Below are 18221 nucleotides of genomic sequence, written 5' to 3' on the forward strand. Positions count from 1 at the left end.
GCCCCGTCCCGCCCCGCGGCCCCCCGGCGGGGTGTCTTTGTTCCCTCCCCCCCCCCCAGTCCCCGAAATCCCGCCCGGCAAAGCCCCCCTCTCCCCCCGCGTTTCCTGCGGGAGCCCGGAGCCCGGGCTGGGTCGCTCCCCCGCCGATAACATCGAAGGAAAATACACCACGATGAAACAACTGGCGGGGCTGGAATGCGATCCCCGGCTTTGATTGCAGTCTTAAGCCAATGCAACAATATATTTTTTTTAACCTAAAAAGGACTTAATCGTTCAGTTCAGGAGCACTCGGCTCTCACCCTCTTTCCTGCTTACAAAGCTCTTGCTTGGTGACTCGCTTGTTGTGTCAGATGGCTTTTCGGACTTGTTTGGTCCATCGTACACCTGCACACTCGTGCTCAGCGTTTTCTTTTTTTCTTTCAAATTTTTCATGGCGTGGCTGTGTTTTACGCTGCTTCTCCGCCTCCGGCCTTCCTCTCCCATGGGTGATGCACATGGCAGCCCACATCGTTGAGGGCCAGTGGGGCAAAATGTCCTGCTTCTCCCCACTGAGCATGGCTTCTGCGGTACCGGAGAAAGCAGAGCTCCAGTCTTGGAGAACCCACAGGCATATCTGTTTAACTAAAGGCAAATCTGCAAGGTGGAACCGCTCCCCAGAGTGAGCTTTGAGAAAGGTCCCTTGGTTCCTGGCACAGCCCCAGGGGAGACGAGATCCAAGCTGCCTGGAGGGCCTTGAGCGGGCAGGTGATGTTTCCAAAATCACCGCAGAGATTGGGATCACGGCCTTGTTCTGCGCGACTGGAGTTCCCCTGCTCAGGTGAGGTGTCCCCAGACCGCAGGCCAGGTCTGTGGGGAGCCCCAGAGATGAAAATCAGTGCAAAATACCACTATCACTCGTGTTGGTGTGTAAGCGGAGAAAGCACTTGGGGCTGTAGGCATGAAGGCTACCACAAATGGTTTGAAAATGAAGTTTCCTCTTCTCCTTCCCCAGCTGTGTTTACACCAGAGGGACACTGTTTGTGGAAGCTGGCAGCAGGGGATTAGCTACGCCGGAGTCCTGCCTGCGGGGACAGGGAGGGCTGGGCGCTCCTCCAGCCCTGTGCTGTCACAGCCACGCTGCCGCCCCAGCAAGGTGACATGAAACAGCCCAGGAGAGCGAGCAGCCCTGGAAGTGGGGACTCTAAACTGGTGCTAGGCACTGCTTAGTGAATGCGGGACATGCTGCAGACTCATTGCTCCACAAGGAATTGTCACCGGCACCCCTTGTCACTCCTTCCCAGCTTTGCCATGAGAGCAACGATGGAATTTCTGCCCCAAAGCCAAGTAGGCATTGAGAAAACAGCAGTTTTTCAGCTCGAATCCCAAGGTCACTTGGGTATGTGCACTGCAGCGGAGCCCGTGGGAAAGGCACAGGGCTTGGCTGGGGAGGAAAGTTCATAAATATGTTCTTTTTTATTAAGTACCACCTTTCAGAGATGCCCTGACTGCATCCATACTGTAGAGATGAAAGCACATTAGCCACAGTTAACTGGCAAAAAATATTCTTTACAAAATAGTGACTGGCAGGGGAAAGTAACTGTTAGCTGCCAAGGACGGTGCCAGCACCGCTCAGGGCTTTCAGGAGCCTGTGGGATGGAGCAGCACTAAACCAGGCTCACGGGAAACCAGTGGGAATAAGCAGCGGGTATTTTATGCACTAAAACTTGTGATTTCTGGAGCCTCCAAAAGGTGAGATTTTCCAAAGCTTCGCAAGTGCTGAATTTGGGCAAAACTCCCCTGGGTGTGCACAGAGGATCTGGGCAGAAATAAAATGCCTGTGTGCAAACTAGCAACTCGGTGTGAAATTGTTCCTGGGCAAGGCGGGTTCTGGCTCACATGGACCATTTCACCTTCACATCATGGACTTTTTTAGAAACCACTTGAAAAACATCTATTTTGCCTGGAGAGCGTCCCACAGCATCACATATTTGAGGTCTGACTTCTGGTTCAAAGCACCTGTAGCATAAATGGTCCCAGTGTGAATACATGGTGCTTTCTAATGGTCTTTTGTGGGCACAGCCTTGCTCGATGTGTCACCTACACTGGAAGGACAGAGATCAGTTAGAGCCTTTATTTGAGATTCAAGCAAATTACAAGGTAAAAAATAACATGTGGGTAATTTTCTGCCGGGAGAAGAGTTGTTAGCAAAGGACAGGAAGAAGCAAATGGAGCTGAACTGGTCCCATCGACTGGAAATGGTGCACTAAGGGGTTTTTTGATGTTTTTTTTTCTGCTTAGCAAATACATGTGCCCTGCAGACTCAGCTCTTTCCAGGAGTGTCAACACCAGGACCACATAGCATATTCATTGCACTCTACTGCATTGCAGAGCCTCAGAAATAAGGCTTGGGCTGATTTTAATTGACCTGACCCTGATCCACTTTATCCATCTTTACCACTGGTTTAATCGGGTGGTTGCAACAACTGCTGTACTGCTGATATTAAATGAATGTTTTCCTACAGAAAACACCACACCTCCCTGCAGCCAGAAGGCTCAAGATGAACAAGAGTCTGTTATTTAAGGGCTGATGGTGATTTCCCACCCAGGAAGCCAGAGGGACACAGACAGGGACCTCTGTTCCACCCAAACCCTTACTTGGACCTTTGTGTCAGCCCAACACTTCAGCCCTCATTTGCTTTTCCTTCCATTTTGGTCAAACCTTTGAGTCACTTGAGAAGACACCCAGCCCTGTGCTGCGTTCAGCTTCGAGGAATGGTGCTTTTGAAGTGGAGACTGAACCCCTCTGTTCCTTGAGCAGAGCAGATGCTCCCCAGAGCCTTGCTGTTCAGAACAGGAAGAAAACAACAACTTGGGGGGGGGGGGGGGGGGGGGGGAAGAGGGGAAACACAGGTACGAAGGCCCCCAGCGTGATTTTGCTCACTTGATTCATGTCATCGCCCCAAGTTGGGTGCCTCTCCTGAGCCCTGTGAGCAGGAGAGGCAGTCCCAGACATGCAGGCAGGAGGGTGCACATCTGGGCATCTGCAGGAGCACCAGTTCTGCTGCTTCCCTGGGGCTGCCGGAGCAAGGGTGAGGGACCAGTGCACACACTAACAGGGCTGGGGGATGCAAGAGCCACCCCAGGCTGCATTACCATGCGTGGAAGCCACCACAGGCTAGCAGGGATGGTAAAGAGACACATCTCATGCTTGGGGTGGTCTGGCCAAGTACAAGGCACCACATGAGGATGCTCTGGGGCCATCCTTGGGGGAAGCAACTGCTCATCCGCACAGCCTGCCCCTGGCTCTAGTCTCTGCTGTTGATTGTTTATCTTTTGTGTCCTTAGGAAAATCCCAGGCAGCAAACTAGCAGTAAAAACGATCCTGGAAGATATTCCAAGGCTTATTTCCCAGGGTTTATACTGAAATCTGCTCCCTTTCTCTTGCTCCTACCAGTTAATCCCAGCTGCATGTCAGGGTTGCTGACACCCACAAGCAACTTTCCAAAAAATACTAAAACATGTGCTTATGCTGGGCTTAGATCTTTCAAGGGAAAAAAAAAAAAGTAGTTCTCTGTTTGGTTTGGTTTTGGGTTTTTTTGGTGGTTTTGTTTGTTTTTAATCAGATACCAATGAGTGTCACACTACAGCCCATTGTAAGTGGCTGAGAGAGGAAAAAGTGTTTAGATTAATTCTACCAGTAAGGGATTATAAATGCTGATGTCCTGTATAACCACAGCATACTGCTGTACTGGTCGTTTTTGCAAGAGTGGACGCTCTCAGCCCAAGCATCCATTGCTTCTGCAAAATTTTTGTTTTTGAGACAAAGCCCTAACTTATCTCAGCATTTCCCATTTAACTTCTGCAGCTTCCCCGCAGGGCAGGGAAAACCTCTGCCCCGGGGTGAGCCATCCTCAGTCCCCATGCTGGAGTCACTGGTGGGAACTCAGCTGTAACCTGCTTGGTCCCTGCTGAGGATCACAGGACTCCGCGGTCAATGGGAAAGGCAAAGCCTCAGCTGAGGAGCCACCCTGCTCCCTGAAGGGACTTCATTTCCCCTCTGCTCTCAAAGGAGCTGGGAGCAGACCCAATGCTGGGCTCCAAAAGCGGAAGCAGGTCCTGCATCTCACCACAGTCCCGGGCAGACTCTCCCCCAGCTCTCTGCTGGCAGGGAGTGGGTGACGGGCTTTTCCTGAGGATGTTCATGCAACTGCAGCCCCAAGAGCATTAGGGCAAGCACAGGGTGCCATCGAGCAGTTCCTCAGAGGGCTGACGGCTACCAGGGTACACCCAAGAGCTGCCACTGCCTGGCTCCTGCCTGGCGCTGCTCCCAAGGAAACCCCAACCCTTGTGCCATTAAATGCAGTACTAGCCTGAAAAGAGAAAAAACCTATTAACGTCCACAGTGGACCTCCCCACACTTCCCCGAAATGTACCCCAGGGTACAGATGAGGTTGCATTTTCCCACTTTGGGGTGTTTCCGAGCAGCACAGAAGTGCACACCTGGCTGATGACACCATGCCCTGCACAGATGCCCAGGCAGACAGGCACATCCCAAGATGCAGCCGCCGGCAGAGCCACGTGGGCCACTGCAAGCCTACCACACTGATCCCCTAACCGGATTAAGACTGTAACACGGAGGGCCAATTTGCACCGAGCATCAAGCCATGATAATGCATTTCAACCTTTTCTGAACATCTCCTGGACCAGGAGGGATGCTTGAATAGAGCTCTGGGGACATCAGGCTGCTCCAGGGCCCACAGGACATTGGTATAGCACAGCTTTGAGGGTGATACAGCACAGAAGAGGCAGAGAAACACAGTGCCACTGCTTTCGGTTGTGAAAAAGAGCAGTGGTCTGGATCTGGCAGCACTTCAGACCTGGAAATGCCTCCAAAGCCCACCCTGGAAGCTTTATCCTTGGGTTGCCCAAGGATAAAGGCAGCCCCGCTCTCACCCAGCTCTTCAGATTGCAGGGCACAGATGGACCCAGTGCCCTCCAGAGAGAGAGGAGCATGCATTCCCCACAGCATGGGGCAGCTTCACCTCAGCGGGAGCACCACCCTTCCCTCTGCCCTACCCACTTCATCAGCCTGTTTCACAGCATTAAAATCAAATGCTTAAGTTCAAGACCAAGGGTAATACCACCACAAATGGAAGCAGGGTTCATGATGGCATGGCATGGAGGTGAGGTACAGACAACTTGTCTTCTCCTGGGTCCTTGGGCTCTGTCTGCCCTTTGATTCCTCCTGTGGGTAAGGAGAAGGAGCCAACTCCATCCTGTAGAAAGGCATGGCCACTGTCAAGAGAAGGAGCTGAGAAAAGCCCGAACCAGCTGCAGCAGCTGAGACAAACCTCACAGGATGTGACCTCTTCTTGGGTTAAGGCCAACAGCATTATCAGCCAAGATCATCCTGAGGAGGCCAGGAGATAAGTGGGTGGGTAGGTACAAGGCTTTCCTGGCCAAGCATGCTAGAAGAAACCCACCACTTTCACCACAACGGGTGATGCTTCAGGAACTGGAGGAAGGCTTTGCTACCAGGGAATTACTGAACCTGATGCTACTCACAGGACTGGGGCTGCATTCCCACCAGCAGCTGGTTGGGATGATGAGATGTCCCTCTTCCTTCCCCACTGCCTGGGTCGGTGCCCAGAGACCTCCACCATGTGGGACAGGAGACCCTCCTGGTGCCTGCGCCCCAGAGGAGCCCAGCCCAGGCACACACCAGTCCCTCCCTGCCCTGGCTCCAATTCCCACAAAGGGAAACCCAAAGAGAAGAGGAGGATGGGAACCAGGCCTGCTCCAGCAGGTCCCAGTGGGTCCCCACACCACACTGGGGCAGGTCCCAGTGCAGCTTGGTCCAGTTCCCAGCAATAAGGAGGTGCGGTCATTGCTGGGGCACATTCCTCTGTTTTGTTCCTTAAATAAACACATCCTCTATTCAAGGCACTGGGTGACACAGAGCTGGGACTCAGCACTGCAGCGCTGCTGCCCTGAGCAAAGCCTTTCAGGAGCACTCAGGGGAACCAAGGGGTGAGGCAGGGCAGAGCTGCGCCACGCTCATTGTTCTGCAGGAGGGGAAACAGGTCCTTCTCCCCCTGCCGAGGAGGTGGATGGTGCCCTCCTTGTAGACACCATGCACCAACAGAGACCAAGATTTGCACCCGGATTCGGCCCAGCCTGGCACAATGTGCTTCTCCTGAGGGTTTTGAGCATCATCTCAAAAGGCACAGCTCACCTGCAGATCACACCTCTGCAGAAGCAGCAGCATGATGTCCAGGCTGGGGCTCGAACATGATCCCAATGCCCCACTCAGACCTACCTGAGCTCTCCTGCAGCACTGGATCAGCCCTGCCTCAGAGCATCCCAAGCCAGCAGTGCAGCCTGTCGCACTGGGACCTGCTGGGGAGGAGGAGAGAGGAGCGTGCCAAGCTCCATCTGGAACAAGTCCCCCACCACCACCCTTTCCTCCAGCAGTTCTCTCAAGGAAATTCCACACCGAGCGAGCTGCCCTGCTCTTGTGAGGTGGTCATCGAGCACAGCAACACAGACACAGCTCCCGAGGCTAAGTGTAAGCCCAGCTGTGGCAGGTTAACACAGGTCTCAATTCAAATCCACTTTTTGAACGAGGACCAGGAGACACATGGGCTGACACCTCTGATTTTATCTCTGCAAAGCAAGGCCCAGGGAGCCAAAGCTTGTGCAGTTTTACACGTATGCAAAGCTCTGCAGCCCCAAACCCACAGTGCTTCCCCAGCTATTCCTCCTGTTATCCAGGGCTGCGTTGGTAGCAGATTTCCATCTTCACAGGCCACTCCAGCCCTGAAAGGAGGTAGATCAGTTTTCACACCCTGTCCCGTGGCCAAGTACCATCTAAAAGCTGCAGAGTCACTGCATCGGGGCAGAGTAGCAAGGATCCCAAGTGAAATCCCTGGTCAGGGTGGTACACACACATCTAGCAGCTGTGACCAGCATGAACAAGCTTCTCCAGCCCCAGAGGAGAACCTGTGTGCTTGAGGTTTAGCTGCACGTGTTGCAGTGGGGGGGCTGAGCTGCCCTCCAGCCCCCAGCATAAGCCAGGTTAATTAGATTATAAGCACTCGGCCAGACACTGCCACCCGGGCCACTAAAGGACAGAGAGGAACTGAGGACAGCGTTTCTCAGAAGGGCTGTGATGCCGCAGGTCAGCGCCACGCGCCCTATCTTCACCACAATGGCAAAAAGAAAGGGAGAATGCTTTTTCCAATCCCAGCCTTCTTAGAGATAGTTTAGTTGGGACTGAGCAGCAAAAAACAGCAGCATAATATTGCCCCCTTCAGACTCTTTCTAACATCACAGCCTCAGCTCACAAGTGGGATTTCACAGCGGGAAAACTCCGATCTCCCCAGCCCGCAGCACAGCTCCCCTGCCCAGGGCAGGCAGGGCTCAGGGGGATTTGGGAGCTCCAAGCTCCTGCTGAACCTGATATCAGATCTCACCTCTCCACAGGGTTCCCAGGCAACACCTTCTGGAGCCTTGTTTGTTGGTTTTGGTCCCCCCCTGCCCCCTCCCACGGATCCACAGGATGGGCTTTGTGCTCCTTGAGGGGTCTCAACCAAGCTCTCAACCCTTCACCACACAGTCATTCAGGGTGGGACTGGGGGAAGAGGGATGGGAGCAGGGGTGGTCAGCAGCTGCAAGGATGCAGGAGCCACTGCATGGGACAGGTCATGTGTGGGGAGGTGCTGCTGCAGGCCCCTCAGCTCCAGGGGGAGAGGTCATCCCCTCATCTGAAGCCCCACCACATCAGGGGTCTACAGCTGCAGGCTGTAGCACAGCTCTAGCTTCCACTAGCACAAGCTCTGACCAAGCCATCACAGCAGTGCCAGAGCTGAAGGGGGTCCCTGATCTTCTCCAGCAGCACCTGCGGGCCAGGGCTAAGGAGTCCATTGTTGCCCCATACCTGCATCTCCATCCCAGTCCAGGCCACACATTTAGATCTGTGCCCAAACCCAGGTGTTGGGCCATCAAGGGGAGCAGCACAGACCCAGAGGTGGCAGCCAGGACCACCCAAGAGTGCAGATCGTAAGACAATATCCCAGTGATGAGTCACATCCCAGGTCAAGCCAGGAAGTCAGTCTACCCACCTGGGTGAGGATGAGGTCCAGGAGCACCAGGCAGGTCTGTAGTGATGGGGCAGGGTGACACCAAGCCAGGAGGACAATCAGCAGGTTGAGCTCAGGACCAAGGGCCTCTTGGCCAGGCACTGCTGTGACTGCACTGGAGCCTAACGTTCCTCCAGCGCAGCTCAGGAGGGGCCTGAGACCCTGGGCTGGGGTTAAATAGAGCTCCTGGGCCCATGGGAATGGGGCCAGGTGAGGCTGGTCAGGGCCATTACTGCCCATTACTGCCCTCAGGGTTCTGACACTTGTAGTGTCACATCCTGCAAAGCAAAGCTGAGGGATCGCCTCTGCTCCTCTGCCACCCTGGCCCAGGGCACATCCAGACCCCATGGAGACATTAAACCTGGCAGAAAGTAGGGTTTGGTCCTGGCGCTGGTCTGTCCTTGCCACTGCTCCACTCTGCCTGTAGGTGGGTTTGAGTGATACAGGAGCTATTTTCATACCCAGGGAGCAGTAACTTCAGTTGTCCTCCCCTGGCCCCGGGTTCACGTCCAGGATGCCCGGGTCCCCCACCTTGCAGTACCAGCTAGGTAGGGTCTGCCTGATCCCAAACTGAGGATCACAGCACTCACACGTGGCTCCTGGTCCCAGGAGATATTCACTCCTCAAAACCAGCTTGCAGACCACCAGCAGAAATACCAAAGCCAAGGGCTGTTGCATTGGGTGCTATTAAAAGGAGAAATAGCAGGAAGGGAGAGAAAGTCAGGGGAAAGTCAGGTGAAGGGGAGAAGAAGCAGAGGGAGAAGGGGAACAATCAGGTTCTCCCACCCGTCTCCCCAGTGCCAGCTCCCAGCAGGTGCTGGGAGCATATTGGGGGGTCATCCTGGTGCTGCTGGGGCATATGGGGGGCTGCCTGGCTGCTGTCCCAGTGAAAGGCGGCTGCAAGCCCCAGGGCAGACTGGGCACGGCCTCCTGCTCGAGCAAAAAACCTTTGAAGAGAAACTGATTCTCGCTGTGTCGAGCTGGAAATTTCTGGAGACACTTTAACTCATATAATCCAGGGCCCTGACCCAATTAATATTCTATAGGATCTCCTGGAGCTCTTGTTTTGTTCTGTTCTTGGCTTCAAGGGCTGACGAAGAAATTGAAAACAGATTATTGGGCAGAAAACAGCTTCAATTTTTAGACAGCTGTCTCTGGTGAGGTTGGCTTCATCTCCAGCCATTCCCCAGGCGTGATGCAAGTCTGGCTATAAAAAGTTTTTCCCCACGGACAGCCGAAAAAGGCTTTGCTTAAAAGCAAAAGGTAAATATCCGGGAACGGTGCTGAGTGGAGAAAGAGTAGGCTCTGCCTGAGGGCCTTGCTCACGCCTCCAGCGCCCGCGGGCACGACGTTAACGATAAATCCTTGCGGGAAGCACCCCGGGGTGCGGTGCGGGGGTGCCGGGGGGGGCAATCGGGGACCCCGGGGCTGGGATGCTAGAGGGAGATGCGGGGCAGGGAGTGCAACCCGTCACCGGCGCCCGGCGGAGCCCGAGCAGAGCGGCCACCAGAGGGAGGCAGAGCCCGTGTGCTGCTGCGGGGCCGGGGGCTGCTGCGGGGCCAGGAGCTGCTGCGGGGCCGGGGGCTGCTGCGGGGCCAGGAGCTGCTGCGGGGCCGGGGGCCGCGGGGCTGTCGGCGGCGGGGCAGGAGACTGCTGCGGGGCGAGGGCTGCGGGGCCGGGGGTCTGTGGGCTGCGGTGCCGGAGATTGCCGCGGGGACAGGGGGTTTTTGGGACTGGGGGTGATGAGGGGCTGGGGGCTGCTGCGGGGCCGGGGGCTGCGGGGCTGAGGCACTGCCACCACCCGACCCCCCCAGGCGGTGGCTCCAGTTCCCCCCTGGGAGCCGTGGCGATGTGGATCAATGGGCCCCAATTCAGCAGATGAGGACACGCGCTGTGGGAAAGCCAACCACCTCCAGTGGTCCCCAAGCAAGATCACTGCCCACCATCCTGGGGAACCCTAGGTTCATCTTCTAGGTCTGGGTGGAGAAAAGAGAATGAGCATCTGAATGCACGAGTTGTGTCTAAAGTCCTTCGAAGGGCTGTTTTCTCCTCTGGTGTCAGCCCAGACGCCAAGGCTATATCACATTCCCTGTTCTCACCAAATACATTGGTTGTGGATGGGATGGGATGTCTTGCAGGTCAGCGGCAGGACTGGGCAGAGAGGAAAGCCTGGGAAGTCACTGTGGTTAAGTTCCCATCTGTAAATCGGGGGCAGTCACCCCGCTGTGCCTTACGGAGGGACTATACAGATACGATGCATTAAAGCAGGGGAGGAGCCCGCAGAGATGGGCTGTCAGTCCCCATGGCTGTATGCCCATCCTCAGTCAATGGTTCCAGTTCGGCCCAGTTAACACCATGACAGGTTGTTGATCAGCACCAGGTGGAGTCAGGATCCCATTCCCACCACAGGTTTGGTGCCCAAATGGGCCCCAAAAGCACAGTCAGCAGCCCCCAATGAAACCCCATCGGCAGAGGGGACAATCCACCAGCCCAGGACAGTGTCACATCTGCAAATCAATGGCCCCTTTGGACACTGCTGACGCACCGTGGCTGGAAGACGTGAACATTCGCTGACAGCAAAGAGACTGGGCACTAACAGGACCCAACATGCCTGGCAGGGAATAGGCAGGTGAAAACCTGCAGCAGAGGTGTGCTGGCTACTGGGGGCCAGGGCTATGCCAGGGCCAGGAAAGCTGCTGGAGGGGGAAGGAAGCCCTGGGAAGCTTCTTGGGAGGTGTTTTTAAAATCATGTCATGCCAGGTTCAAGTGTGGACTTTCCAGTGACATGCAGGACTGGGTCTGTGATACAAAAGTGGCCCAGACAGTGACTCATGGTAGTTTGGTGACATTTTAAACACCTTATTTACAGTTAACCAAAGACTTTTGAAAGAACAACTTGAGGTCAACCCGGTAAGCTGTCACCTTATGGAAAACCACTCCCAAAAATCAACCTTTTGGGGGGATGCTGCAGAGGGTGGCACCTGTGGCACAGCAGAGCAGGTCCCCAGTGATGTCAGTGCCCTCCATGTGCTCTGCCAGGCTAGTGCCAGCAGCACTCCCGGCTGGCGCTTCTCTGCCTCGTGGCTTTCCAAGACAGACCGAGAACCCAGGGCTGCCCGCCCGCCCCCTTCACCGACAGGAGAAAGGAACAGGGAGGGCAGAGGAATGCAAACCAGGACGGAGGACTCATTCATCCTCCCCGCTCCCAGTTTCAGCACGTTCCGGGCAGTTGTACTACAATGCAGCGTTTTGTACGCTGCAATCTATCCACACACACGCTTGCCTCTCATCCTCTGCCAGGACTTACTCTCCCGAGGCACCTAGAGCTGAGTCTGTAATAAATCAGGCGGCAGCCTCCCTCCGTCCAAGACACGCACACCCCGGGTTGGTCTGCTGAAAAAATGAGTGCCTTGCTTTTCATCTGAACACCTGCAGCAGGCAGGGAGCCGCGCTGACCCGGGGTGGGGTATTGCCTGCTGAATCAAAGGCACGTTGCTGTTCAGACACTGTCTCCCTGGCCGGTTTGCTGCGCTCCGGCGTTCTTCTTTTCCCCATACAGGGCAGGGAGCTGGTTCCCACATCCCGATCCCATGAGCCCTGGGTGCCCTGGTGTGTCTCAGTGCTGCTAAAGTGAGTTTGAATCCATCAGCCACTGAATTCAGTGGTGCAGGAGCTGAGCATGGCCATTGCTCTCTAATGAGCTGGTGAGACACTGACAGCAAAATCCCACTCCCTCCTCCGACCCCCCTTCCCCTCCATTGCACTGATGGAGGCTGGGAAGGAGACCTGGGATGTGCTCCTGGCCAGCCGTGGGCATCTGGAGAAATGTCTCCAGTGGGAGAAGTGGGCATGGAGGGGATTTTGCCCAGGGGTCCTGCAGTAGCACATCAGTAGGTCCAGCCCCAGGCGCAAGCACGGCTCTGCCAGCCACAGTTGGAAGAGCAGCAGTGGTGCTCAGAGCCAACGCGCTGCACTGAGATGCTTGAGAAAGTCAGGAGAGTGACCGGAGCCAGGACATGGGCTGTGGGAGGGTGGCCACACTCCCAGAGACACCCAGTGAGAGTGGCCAGGACCCAGGCGGCTGGGTCAGCCCATGGTCCCACCACAGCATGGAGCCTGCGGGGGCCGCTGCCCGAGGTGGGAACCTCATGGCCTCAAGCTCCCTGGGCTGCACAGCAGGGCATGGCCCCGCTCAGAAAAGCTGGAGCTGAGGACAAACCCATCTGGCTTTGCTTTGCACACTGCTGAGATCTTTTCTGTTGGGTTTATTTTCACACAGATTCCCAGAACGCAGAGACAGGCAGGAAAGTGAGAGCTGAAAGCAAACAGGAAAAAGGCAGGTTCCCTGCACTTCTATTTTTAACACTACAAACAGCATTAGTGTCATTATATTTAGAAAAAAAAAAATTCGGAGCGTTTCCTGCCTCCCCTTTCAATACCTTCAGCTATTTCCTTGCAGATGTTTCCAGGGGCCAGGGCTCAGAGGCAGGAGAAGAGAGTCTGGGCTCGTACCCCACTGACCAGCCCAGGGAGAGGAAGGTCCTGGAAGAGGAAGACATCTCGAAGCATGTGCCTGTGGCCCTGCTTGGGGACAGGGAGGACGACCAGGCTGGGGAGGACATGGCCAGGTCCCAGCAGAAGCTGCATGTCATGGCAGAACCTTCAAGCTGCCTCTCCATGAGTTGTAGCACCTTTTGGTGCCATCAAAGGTGGCATGAGGGTGAGTGAGTGCAGTGCAAGGCACAGCGGTACCATCATGGCACAGGTTTAGAGGGGAGAGGCTCTGACAGCTGAAGCTGGAGGCATGGCTCTGCCCCACTGCGGGAACCCTGGGCTGAGCAGAGCATCCGTGGGCTAAGCTGCTGGAGAAAGGGGCTGGTCTGCAGCAGGGGTAGCACCGATGGTCTCCTCATGCCCAGCACCCACCTCTGTGATAGGGATCACAGCAGCAGCAAAGTGAGGTCTCAAAGCCAGTGTTGGAGGCAGAGGGTGGCCAATGTCCCTTGGAGCCACAGCCTCTGCGCTTGTTGCTTCTCCACTTGTGAGTACCAGGCTGGTCGGCTTCATCCACGCAGCTCCCAGGATCTTCCCCTTTGCTTTGACAGCTCTCGGCTCATTGCCTCGCACTCGAGGACTGCGGTTTGCAAAGTGTTTGTGTTTAATTCTCATACAGGCGATCCAGAGCGTGTTTTCTGAATGGCAGGCCAGCGGAGTGGCTTCGCCTGCGCAGGCGGCAGACCACATCTCAGCAGGACCGGCGGGTGTAAAGAAAACCGGGGTTTGAATGCGGTCAGCTTCTGGGGGTGGAAAGTGCAGCCAACCGCTGGGGAAACAGCTCTCCTAACCCCAAACACACTGTGCTGGATGTGACTTCCAGCAAAATCACAGCACGGGGAGACCAGATTTCTCCATGTGGCCTGGGGAGCTCCCTGCCCAGGAAAGGAGATGGAGATAATGTCGGAAATGCGGCACGGACAGACAGCATGCAGGGCAGCCAGAAGTACCTCAAAACATCCCCTCCAGCCTGGGCCATCAGGGACGGCTGAAGAGAAGCCTGGCCGCCCCATGCATACACAGCTCTCCAAGCTCTAAGTTGCTGCCTTGGCAGTACCTGGTAGAGATATTGCCCTCCATCGGGCTCAGCCAGAGCAGGGAGAGAAGATGTCTGTTCTGTCCAACAGAGTGAGCTTCTGGGCTGTGTTTCCCTTCCTGGAGTTTGGCCCGCGAGAGGAGCTGCCTCATGAGATGCTCCTCTGGGGGCTCTGGCTGACTCCAACCCAGAGGAAAGCTCCTTGGACAAGCCAAGCTGTGGGTCAGGCTGCCAGGTGCTGACAGTCCCACCAAACACTCTCTTTCTCTAGTCTCCCCAAAGCCCTGGAGCAGGTGGAAACCTGACCACAAATGGTCTTTAGTTGAGGAATACACAAAGGATGCCTTGCAATTCCCGGCACAGCCCAGCCTGTCCCAGTTCCCAGCATGGCCGAGGGCAGGAGGCAGTCCCACTGCAGCTCCACCATGAGCCGCTGGGCTTTTTCCCAGGGTGGAGGCAGTGGCCTCGGGTGGGAGCCTTGCCCTGGTGACCCCCAGCAGGAGCTCTGGCTGTTTTTTGCTTGGGGCTGCAGGGATCTGGGCTGCTGTCAAGGCACACGTGGTTTTCACAACACTGCCCTGCCCACCTCACTGAGATGCCTCCACAGATGGTCCCAGAGGTCTGCTGCCAGCTCTGCAATGCTCCTCTTGCCCCGGGCTGTCTGAGCTGTCAAAGCGAGCCCACCAGTGGCTCCCTGGGAAGGGTCATTCCCAGTGGTGTGGTCAAAGCTGGGGAGGTGCTGATCTCCATTCCAGAAACAGAACTGGCCCAGTTACAATGGAAAAGGCACCCTGTGGTGAAGGGGACCAGCCCAGAACGAGCAGATGCTAATCCAGAACCTGACACATCCCAGTGAGTCATGAGTCATGGACAGGGGGTTTTGTGGCTTTTTTTTCCCTATTTTTTTTAAGAAAATAATTTAAAAAATCTTTAGTCAGAAAAGGAAAAACTTCCAGAACAGGCTCCCTTCCCATGGCCGGGAGGGCTGTGGGTGCAGGGACCCTGCGCAGGCAGGATTTGGACAGCTGAAAGCCAGCAAGGGCCCATTAAGTAAGAACTGGGGAGTTTAGCTGCAACTGCTAATCGAGCATCTCCTGGAAGTGAGGTGGGGTGGCTGCAGTGCAGCAGCAGGTGGTGGCTGTAACTTGCAGCCAGGTGAAGATGAAGCTGTCACCACAGAAGATGGAGAAATCACCTTGTTTGGTGGGTGGCAGAGCAGTTCAAGTGCTGCTTGAGCAGAAAGGTGAAGGTGTCACCACTCCATCTCCTCCTGCCACCACGGTGCCAGGGCACAGGTAGCTCCCAGCCCAGGAGATCTGTTCCTCTTCTTTCCCTGTTTCTGCCTCTCTGCGATCCTGGTTTCTGGGGACACTCTCCTGAGAAGAGGCTTGGGTGGTAGGAGACATTCATGGTAGGGTTTTCCAGTCTCCCTTGGGAACAGCAGGACAAAAATGAGACTGTCATAGCCTTTCTCCTTCCCTTTCCTCAGCACATCAGGGAAATCACCAGTTCACAGTAGACCCTTGTGCCCCAGGACACTGTCCCCCAGCCTCTGCTTGCTTTCTCAGGAGGAAATTCCTGCCTCCTCCAGATGGCCAGCCTGCTGCAGGGGATCTCCCAGGCTGCCCTTCCTCCTCCTGATCAGCTTTTGTGGGTGCGGTTCCCCAAGACACAGCCATGCCCTTGAGGAGAAACCATCTCTCCTGTGCAGACTGACACCACGCTTGACACAGCTGGGGCTCAGCCAGCACGAGGTCTGAGGACACCGTCCCCTCCAGCTGTCCCTGTGGTCCTGTAGGTCTTCAGCCCTCCCCAGCGCCCATGCAGAGCCCCTGCCTGGGCTCACTGGGTGCCAGCCCACCAAAACCTCCCCACATACTGTGGGGGCTGGGATTAGCCAGCCTGGCTGTAAAGAGCCAGTTTTGGCTCTTGCTTTGTGGTCAGAGCACAAAAGAAGCCCAGCCAAGAAAGGCTGGTTGCTTTTAATTAGACTCGGGACCTGCGTGAGGCAGCTGCCTCCCTCTTCCTTCATGGGGGATTCTCGTTTAGGGGCCACCAGTTTGCAATTAGCAATTTGCCGGTCTCCCACCTCCCCCGGCAGCAGGTCACCCTGCCCCGTGGGCAGCCTGACAGCGCGCCCAGCCAAACACCTTTTACAAATCATTCTGCATAGTTCGCATTCTCGGCCGGTTTATGAGCATTTCAGCTCCTCATATTGATCAGGGCTGGAGCCGAAGTAATTACGTTCATCAGAAATAATTTCCCCTGATTTTGAGTCATATTTGAGCTGGTGCCCACCTCCTCTGCTCGCCCCTCGACACAGGAAGCTCTCTTTGCTCGCTGGTACATACTTTCCAGGCGACATCGTTGCTTTCATAACCATAGTGAGACCGAGAGGCTTGTTTTTCTCAACTGGATCCCACACACACACTAAAGGTTTCAGTCGTGTCTTTATTGCCTTGGCTGGGGATGTGGACAAGAGGAGGTGGTTTATGTAAAGTGCATGCTTGGGAGATGTCTCCAGATGTCTCTGGCATCGGGCGGGGGGATAGGGGAGGGCTAGGGAACCTAAGACCCCTCTGCACATGGAGGTGTCACTGCCCTCAGCCTTTCTAGTCTTGCTCAGGAGATGGAGAGCAAGCTCAGTCCTTGCTTTATTCCCTGGGGAGTAGCAGCAGGTCCCCTTCCCGTCTGATTTTGGGTGGTGACCAGTCATTTGGGTTTTTCAAGTGCGGCGTGTAAACGAGGAACTGGTACCAGACAGGTGAACTGGCAGCTCTTCAGTCCTCCCCAGACCAGCCCACCGCCCTGAGCCCTGCTCACCTGCCCAGTCTAAGCTGAAAGCCCCTTCCCTGCACAGGTCAGGGTCCTTCCAATCCACAAGGATGCTAGGAAGTGCCTTGGTGCACAAAGTCTTTGGGAATGTCCCAGCAACAACCAGGAGTATGCAAGGAAGCTGTGCAGAGCACCCACTGGAGATACACCAGTGGAGGACGTTAATCTTTGCCCCAGGTCACTGTCCCCTCCCCAGCACCCTCCTGTCCCAACCCTCCCTTCCCGACACACGGTCCCAGTGTCCTGGATCCACCTGCCCCCTGAGCTGCTTTGGCTCGCAGGGCTCCTGCTGGTCACGAGCCAGGGCTATCCTGGGGATGCGAAGGGCTGTGACATTTGGGAACAGACACAACCCGTGTCACCCAAACCTCTCCCAGCACCACCCCCTCCCCGGGCACAGCACTTGCATCCTCAAAGGTCTTCCCAGCATCACAGAAAACAGGGCTGGAAGGAATCACAGACATCACCTAAGCTCTCCCGCTGTAAAGCAGACCTGGCTGCAATTAAAAGGTCAATTTGGCAGGAGCTAAAAGCATCACTGGCTGTACCTCAGTGCATGCCTCAATCTGCAGCTTATTTGATGCTGCAAGGGACATGGCAGCTGCTTGAGAACACATAGCACACTCCAGCAAGACGAGAACTGAAGGAAAGACACTCTTTATTTTAGCCTGAAACCACAAGAAAAACAGAGATAGTCAAAAAGAATGAGCAATTTGATCAGGAAACATGAGTTAGCCGTGCAGCTCCATGGAAAATACCAAGGGCCTGTCAGTAACCACACAAGGTCAGGAACTGGGGTTTGTGTCTTGCCTGAAAGACAAAACTTCTAGTGAGATTTTTTAGAAGAAGTTTATGTTTGATGATGTTTGATACCAAAAATAAACTCTCAGAGGATCATAATGTTTGATACGTGATGATTTCTGACACTGTTTTCCAAATAATAACGGAAAGAGTCATCTGGCTGAAGTTTCCAGGACTTGTTTTACAAAAGTCTTATACTTTGGGTTATCTGAATGTTTAACTTAGGGGGACAATTATAAATTGCTGTCGTCTGGACTGCAGAAAAAAAAAGAAATCACACAGAATCACTGCCCAGGGTTTAATATGTCTATTAAGAAAACACGTTGGCCTTTCACAACAGCTGATATAAGGCTGGGCTGTACTAATGAGAAGTCCCTCAATCTGAATGATGAGATCTCGCTGTAGTTTTGGCTAAGCAAGCCCTTTCCTGGTTGTGGTAGTCCATTTGCTCCCTGTGTAACCTCTCAGCTCCTTCCTCTTGGCAATGTCAGACTTTGAGACCAGAACCAGCACCAAGTCCCATTTATCAGTGCTTCTTTCTAATGAAACCTGCTTGAAAATGCCTGGAAAATAATGAAGGATCAAGTGTCCCTGCCACCACACGTTGTTCCCCATCCAAAAGACCCTGTTTCCTTGGGAGAGGGCACTGCCTGGCTGCTGCTGGCTCCCTCGCTGGCCTCGCTGTGGTGGCTGGGAGCTTGGAGGGGTCAACTGGTCCCAGATGAAGCTGAAGTTTTCTGATGTAGTTGCCTGACCATCAGAAACTGGACGTCAGCCCTGAATTCTTTTCTCACAAGTCACTTGGACAGGCACCAGATGGTAAATACTTTCAGTCTCTCCTAGTCCGGGTCTGGGGTGGAAGCAGTGACCTCAAG

This window comes from Numenius arquata, chromosome 12 (genome assembly GCF_964106895.1).
Source record: "Numenius arquata chromosome 12, bNumArq3.hap1.1, whole genome shotgun sequence".
NCBI lineage: Eukaryota > Metazoa > Chordata > Aves > Charadriiformes > Scolopacidae > Numenius > Numenius arquata.